The 7,604-nt window shown below is 44.1% G+C and overlaps 1 long non-coding RNA gene across 1 annotated transcript; it reads right to left on the bottom strand.

Moving 5' to 3' along the window:
- Window positions 1–2,519: 2,519 nt before the first annotated feature.
- LOC104849254 lies at window positions 2,520–3,133 on the bottom strand. The gene is made up of 3 exons (XR_776712.2): window positions 3,057–3,133; window positions 2,888–2,951; window positions 2,520–2,657 (listed from the first exon to the last, which is right to left on the bottom strand). It is a non-coding gene; the product is annotated as an uncharacterized LOC104849254 (long non-coding RNA).
- Window positions 3,134–7,604: the final 4,471 nt, after the last annotated feature.

Here is a 7,604-nt window from a genome sequence, read left to right on the forward strand (position 1 = left end):
ACTACAGCTTATATTATTTAACGCTGCTGAGATCTGTCTGAAAATTAAATTGAATCTGTAAAATATAAGCTTACCTAAGGAGATAATCTGGAGCCAAAATGAGAGAAGGCAAGGTTAAAAGAGGCAACAACTCTAGGACTGTGGCCATCTGGGATGAGAGTTAAACATTTTGAGCTGGTTCAGAGGCTGTTTACCAGGTGAACTCTAGCACACTCAGCCTTTTCTCACATAGTAGTCAGAGGTTCTCAAGGCAATTTTTCCTATCAGGCACATGTGGAAGAGTTTTGAGACCCTTTAGGTTATCACAGATGGGAGGAAGGTGGGACCGGCACATGTTAGCTGGGGACTAGATGCTGAACATCCCACAGTTAGTAGGACAGCCCCCACTAAGAGAAGATGGTACAGAGGTCCCAGCACCGAAAAGGAAAAGCTCTTCAGGGCTGACTGCTCAAAAGGAAAAAGATGGGTCAAATACAGTTTGAGTGTTGCTTTGGAAATGGTATCTCCTCGTATCTTGAAGCATCAGAGAAGCTGAGAGAGTTTCTTAAATGTGTTTGATCTGACTTTCCAGAATGCCTTCCTCGGACCTAAACAACCATCACAAGGTTTGCTGCAGTACCTGACTTGGGTGTAAGGGGCCTGTGTCCTTACATGCCTGGCAACCAGTTATTTCCTAGCACCTCTTCCTGGTATGCCCACACTAGCGCCACAACTCTGGATGGCGGGGGTGGTGGAGTGGTGGTGGGGGCCATTGTCTCATCTGCAGTTGCTATCAGCAGTCCAGGGGAGTACAGCAGCCTTTGCTGGTCAGCTAAGCGGAGAGTTTCCGCTGATCTTAGGTGAGTGCCTATGAGCTGGCCAGATAGGGCTAGCAAGCTGGCCTGTGTGAGTGAGAGAGAGGCATGTTCCTGAGGATGCCCGTCAATGCTGCATGTGACTGGTTCTGAGTTGTGTGGGTGTAGGCACAGCCTGCAGAGAACAACGTTGAACTCGCTGACATCAACCTACACACATTCAGTAGTCACGAGTCTGCTGTCTTAGCCCCGTGCCTGGCCTAGCTTGTGGTGATGTTTGTTGTCATAGTAGCAGTTTTCTTTGTTTATGGACAATTGATAAAGTCTAGCTAGCTGGCCCTGGACCTGCATTCGTCGAGGGGAGCCACAGCTTCTGCCTGGAGTCCTTTCTCTCCTGAGATTACCCATGGCTGGAGAATGACCTCCTTTTCCTAGTCTGCTCTATCCCCTCTTTCTGCTTCTGCTTTTCTTTTTTAGGACCTTCAATGGAACTTTATTCTCCTTTTTATTTTTCAATCATTGAGTTTATTGGTACTTTTTAGGTATACAGTACAGTTACGTTCATCATTGGGATCTTGTACCTTTACATGACAGGTCTTGGTTCTCATGTTTTCCCCATTCCCCTGCTCTCTCTGCTGCTGCTTTTGAAGCGACTCCTACTTAACTCCTCCTATGTGCCAGACCTTTCACTTGGAAGAACAGCAAAGGGTCCTGGTAGCAATGTGCTTAGGCTCATGAGCCCTCAGAAGGGTGCCGACAGACTGCCTGCCTTGTGTCCTGAGCACAGACAAAGCTTTGTACCAGATTCTCACAGGCCCTCCAAGTTGAGAGGAGACTATCTTCAGGGTTCTGGTAAAGATTCTTCCAGAAGTCTTCATGGAACCCTAAAAGCTAGTTGGTGATCTAGAAACTCCAGAGTGTATAGATAAAGGTGAACAGTGAGAGGTGCCTTGGGGTCCTGAGGGAATCCACAGAACCACACAGAGCTTCGAGTCAGATTTCCCCTGTCTTCTTGCTTCCTGGAAACTTCTGAAAGGATTCATCCCTTCAACTTGGTCTGGATTCTCTAGTACATGTTCTCTTGGCTAGGTTCTTTTCTTTTGCAGCTGTTACCCATTTCACCGATTTCTCCTCATTCAACAAAAACTGCACATAAGCAGTGCCAGCACCAAAGCATGAACCTTCTAGAGGTAGGCAGTGTACATGTGTGTGTTGCATTTCAGAGATATCTTGCCCTGGCCCCAGTCCAGGAGGCTTTGCAGATCATGGGTGACTCTGACCTCAAGAAAAATGAATTTATGCTAGCATAGTCTGGTTTAATTGTGGATATACGTAATATGATAGGTTTAAATGCTGAAAGTAATTTAATTTGTATAATAATTCTCAAAAAAGGAAAATACAAGGTGTGACCAAAACATACGATGAATAAATTACACATTTTATTATAGTAAAAGACATATTCCCATTAATCCTCCTCACGATAACTCCCCCTCACTTTGAATACATATCCCATCACCCTTGTCAATTTTGGAAACAGTTCTGCCAGTTTTCTTTCATGATCATCTTTACGGGGTGTCATAAAAAATGGCATGTTGCCATGGGGTGGCATGCAATAGAAAGGCAGATTTGTGAAAACATTATGATGTGTCCTCACCTGCAGATCTGGCGCCATCAGTCTTCTGGTTTTTCTTCCTAGTCAGAACAACCATGCAAGGTGTTACGGCTTGTGTTCAGATGTCCCTTCAGAGCCTCGTGTGGTCATAGGTGAACTTTTCCAGAGGTGGCTGGATCTTACTGGTACGTGATGCTGGGATGAAGGGTGACTCGCCAGCTGTGAGTGGCACTGCCCAGAGGGCAGGTAACCTAGACGGAATACAAAGGCAGACTTGGTTGTGAGCATTTTGAATCTATTCAGGGTATGTAGGCAGCCAAAACAGTCTAACTAAAGATGTTCATAAAAGAAGACTTCCAGCGATGCTTCAGAAAGTGGCGAGAATGACGAGACAAGCATGTTGGAAGTGAAATATTTCCAGGAGGATTAATGGCAATGTATCCTTTACTGTAATAAAACATTAAAAAATTGAAACATTCACCATAGTGTCCGATCACACCGCATACATTTTTCGGCTGATCTTGTCTCTGATGTGGACACACACCCTGTGTTAAATGGAGCAATGGACCACAGTGGTTAGGTTGTCTTCCAGGCAGCATTTTGTATACAGGGTGGTGCATGATATTATAGACAGATGAGAAGAGTAATACCTATAATATTAGGTAGAAATATTATAGGCAGTCAGAGGGCTGGATCCTCGAGAGAGTCAGGATGAAGGGGAAACACATCACAGCTGTTGCTGGAGACATATCAGTTGGAAACTGGGCCTCAAGATAAAAACAAGATACCAGACCTACATACTTCCTCAAAGAACAAACACTGGGCCTAATAAAGTCTAGATAGATATCAACCATCCTGGTAGCTGACCAGAGACTGCTGGACCCACCACTTCCTAAGAGAATCTTTGTCTTTCCATCCACACCTGTTAAGGTGACTTGTTTCCCAATTGGACCACTGTAATCTTAGTACATGTTCATGGCTGTGGGCCACACTGTACTCACGTGGGTTTCACTCTGTAAAACTCCTCTACAGAGTGGGGTCCCGGCTACCTATTTGGGACCCCTCCTGACTCTCAAGAGCTATTCTATCAATAAATATCTTCCTCCTCTTAGCTTCTGTTCTTCCTACAAATCATTCTTCAATTTTTAAAGAACAAGAGCTCCACGTATCATACAGCTAGCAGGTTGGGAGATACAATATTTCATATTTCATCTCCAATATTCTTTCCTATATCAATATCACACACTGGACTCAAGCTGGTTTCAGTGTCACTTGGTATATGTAAAAGTGCAGTTATAAAAGCATCCATTTCATTATCTCCTCTTGTTAAACTTAAAGCAAGGAAGCATGTAAATAAACATCCTTATTTAATAAACAAGCCATTAGCTATTTTTAGTGAAGGAATCTAAGTAGCTTTAGAAAGCCACCATGTGTCACACAGCAAGATGGAGGTCAGGGGAGGGCCCTCCTTGGATGTTTGCATGTGTGTCCGGAGAATGGGCCACACCCCTCCCTCCCTGGACCTCCATTTCCACGGTCTACAGGTGTCACCCCCTTTTCTTCTTCATCCTCCTCACCCTTCCCAGCACCAGGAAGGCCTCTTCCCTCCATGTCCCCTGAGGTTGTGCTCTTCCTCTTTTCCCAGTTTCCAGGCCAGTAATTTCCATACCCTCCTGTTAACCTTTAAGATCTGCACCCCTCTTGTATTATCTTCCAATAATTTAAGTAGCAATTCATTGTCGTTTTATATAGGGTCATTGGATGTAAAAGCGGGACTTGCAAAAAGCGCCCATTTTGGGCAGGGACCATAGCTGTGTGGTAGGGGCACTCGCCTAACATGTGCAGGTCCTGGGGTTGACTCTGAGGAGAAGGGGGGCGGGGTGAGAGGAGGAGGAAGAAGAGGAAATGGGGAGGAGGGAGAGGAAGAAGGAGGGGGAGAGCACGTTGGGGTTCGCTAATGTTCTTTGCTTCTGTTGGTCTCAGCTGATTCCGCAGTCTTCCCTCTCAGCTCCGGCTCCAAACCCAAGCTGGAGGTGGGGGATCCCACCGTTCCCCATTCCTGGCAGGAGACACCGCAGCTGGCGGGCGGAGGCTGCTCCTGACTGGTCGCTGCCGCCACCTGGCGACCACGCTGGGTGCGCCTTTGCGTCACCGCCCACTTGCGCCGCCTGGCGGCCGTGTATTCCGCAACCCTGAGCTGGGCCGACCCCAGTCCGCTCTCTCTGCGTAGCCTTTCAAGTTTAACTACAAAACCACGACCCTCTTTGGAAGCCAGGGGCCCCTGGCCTCAAGTTCGCCTCCCCCTTCATTCTCTGCACGTCCCTCTGGAACCGGGAGGATATGCCAGCATTACCCAGGATCACTGTCCCCAGCACCTCAAACAGTCCCCCACACACCCCAGGTCCTTTCAGAAGTTCATTTACTTTTGTTTTTTATGTTGAGTATGGCATAATTTATTCAGTGTATTTTGAAGAGTTGCGTCAAGGCTTTTTTCCCCATTATGAACATGATGCTATCAGTTTTCTTGTACTTATTTTCTGATCTGATTTATAAAAATAGAGTGTGAAAATATTTGTATTATCTTATTTTGTGCATTCAATTTGTCCTGTTGTACGTTTATTTTTCTTTACTTCTTATCTTTTTCTGGCTGATCATCTGTTTTCCTTCATTCTGTTTTCCCTTTACTAGTTTGAAAAGGGTTCCCTAGCTTCAAAATGATGCCCAGGAGAGTCTAATATTAGTCTTCACCCTCTTCCTAATTTATAGACTGTACTATCACTGTTTTGTACTTTACTTCTTTACTTTACATTGTACTACTTCAAACAGGAGACTTTGTTTTTATTTCTTTTCAGGAGACTTTATTTTAATGATACAAGAAATTGAACTCAGGGGGTTTGCACATCCTTAGCTCCCTTTTATTTTTATTTTGAGACGGGAACTCACTGAGTTGCTTAATTTCCCAAACTGGGCTCAAACTTGTGATCTTCCTGCCTTAGCCTCCCAGAGTGCCGGGATTACAGGTGTTCACCACTATGCCTGCCTCAGAAGATATTATTTTATGCAGTATAATTTATTTAGGTTTATCTACTCACTTGTCAATTTTCTGTCCTCCTCATCTTTCTTGCACCCGATTTTAATGCAGTGTTAGTATCCTCCTACAATTACACATTCTTTGTAAATTCTATAGGTGAGACCACCTGGTGATAAAATTTAGTTTTTGCCTACCTGAAAATGTCTTCATGTTGCTTTCGTTCTTAAAAGGTACTTTTTCTGGCCACTTTCTAGGTTGATAGCTGTTTTATTTTAACCCACTGAAAGTATTGCACTTTTTGCTTAGCTCCTGTTGTGGCTGATGAAGAGTCCACAACATGACACAGCTTGTCCTCTTCACTGGCTGCTTATAGACCTTGAACTCATTATGTAGCTCAGTCTGATCTCATACTTGTGGCAATCCTCCTGTTCCAGCAACCCAAGTTCTGGGATGGCAGGCACATGCTACATACCTGTTGTAATTTTTCTACATACCCACACTACCATTATTATACCTTAAAAATTACCAATGAACTAACAGTATTTAACATTTGGCTCATGTTTAAATTTTTTCAGTTGTCTCTAAGATATCATATTTTTGCAATTAGTGTCTGGTATAGGTTTATGCCTTAATTTTTTTTTTTTTTTTTTGAGACAGGGTTTCACTATTAGTTCGGACTGCCCTGGAATTCACTATGTAGCCCGGGCTGGTCTCAAACTTGCAGTGATCCTCCTGCCTCAGCCTCCTGAGTATATGCCTTAAATTTTATTGTGTCTTTCTTAATAACTTTTCTTGTTGAGACAAAATACCCAACACCCAAAGTTAAAGGAGGAAAGATTTATTTAGCTTAGTTTGTAGAGGTTTCAGTCCATAGTAGGATGGCTCCAAGGCAGGGTGGCATGGCAGAGGGGCATCACAGAGGAGAAACAGTTCATGGCATGATAGGCAGAAGGTAGCAAACAGCAGCAGCAACAGAAGCAAGCTTGCCTTTCCTCTTTATCTCAGACAGGCTACAAACCTTTTGGGTGGTGCCACTCACATTCAGGGTGGGCTTCTGTCTTCAGTGAAGCCACTCAGCCGCACTCAGAACTGTGTTTCTGATTGTTTGTTTGGGTGCTGGGGATTGAACTCAGGTCCTTTTGCTTTAGAGGCAAGCAATGGAACCATTGAGCTAAATCCCTGGCCCCACACTCAGAACTATGTTAATTCCAACAGTATACTAATTTAGTACCCCAAGCCTTTAATCCCAGCATCATACACCCTAGATCCAGCCACCTCCTAAAAGCCCCACCAATGACTGCATGAGGCTTTGGGGAGATATCTAGATACAAGCATAACAGTGTCTTATTTTATTTTGAACAGTTTCCATAAGAAATAATTGACTGAATTAAACTGTACATATTTAAGAGAACAGTTTACATTTTGACACATGTATGCATATGTGAAACTAACATCAAGGCCAAAGTACCACCATGTCCTATCCCCTACAGATGGTTTCTTGTTCTTTGTACTCCTTCCCTCCAGCTCCCTGCCCTGCTATCCCCAGGCAACCACTCATCTTCTTTTAGTCATCATAGATTAGATTTCGTTTTCTAGCTATTTTTTGGTATCAGGAATCGAACTCCAGACCCTATGCTTGTGAGACAGGTGGCAGAATTACTGAGCTAAACCCCCAGCCTTCTAACATTTTATACAATGGATTTAAACAGTTTATTTTTTGTCTGACTTCTTTCGCCCTGAATAATTATTTTCAGACCTATGAATCAATAGTTTATTACTTTTTATTGTAGAATAGATAAGCCATTACAGTTTGCATTTGAAATGTCTCCCAAAACTCATGCTAAAGGCTTTGTTGCCAACTGAGTGTCTTTGGGGGAAGTAATTAGATATAAGGGCTTTAACCTTATCAAGTGGATTAGTCCATTGTTGAGGTCATAATTGGTAGCATTATTGGGAGGTGATGAAAACAGGAGGTGGTTGAAGGGAGAGGGTCAGGGGGGTCTTGCCTTTGGGGACTGTGTCTGTGCAGTCCCTCCCCTGAATAGGGTCAGCAGCTTTCTCCAGCCACACCCTTCCACCACAATGTTTTTGCATCACCGCAGGCCTAAAAGCAATGGGGTCAGCCCACTGTGGACTGAAACCATGAGTCAAAATAAATCCTTCCTTC

The sequence above is a fragment of the Fukomys damarensis genome, unplaced genomic scaffold (genome assembly GCF_012274545.1).
Source record: "Fukomys damarensis isolate Sample0158 unplaced genomic scaffold, DMR_v1.0_HiC HiC_scaffold_30, whole genome shotgun sequence".
In the NCBI taxonomy this organism is placed as follows: Eukaryota; Metazoa; Chordata; class Mammalia; order Rodentia; family Bathyergidae; genus Fukomys; species Fukomys damarensis.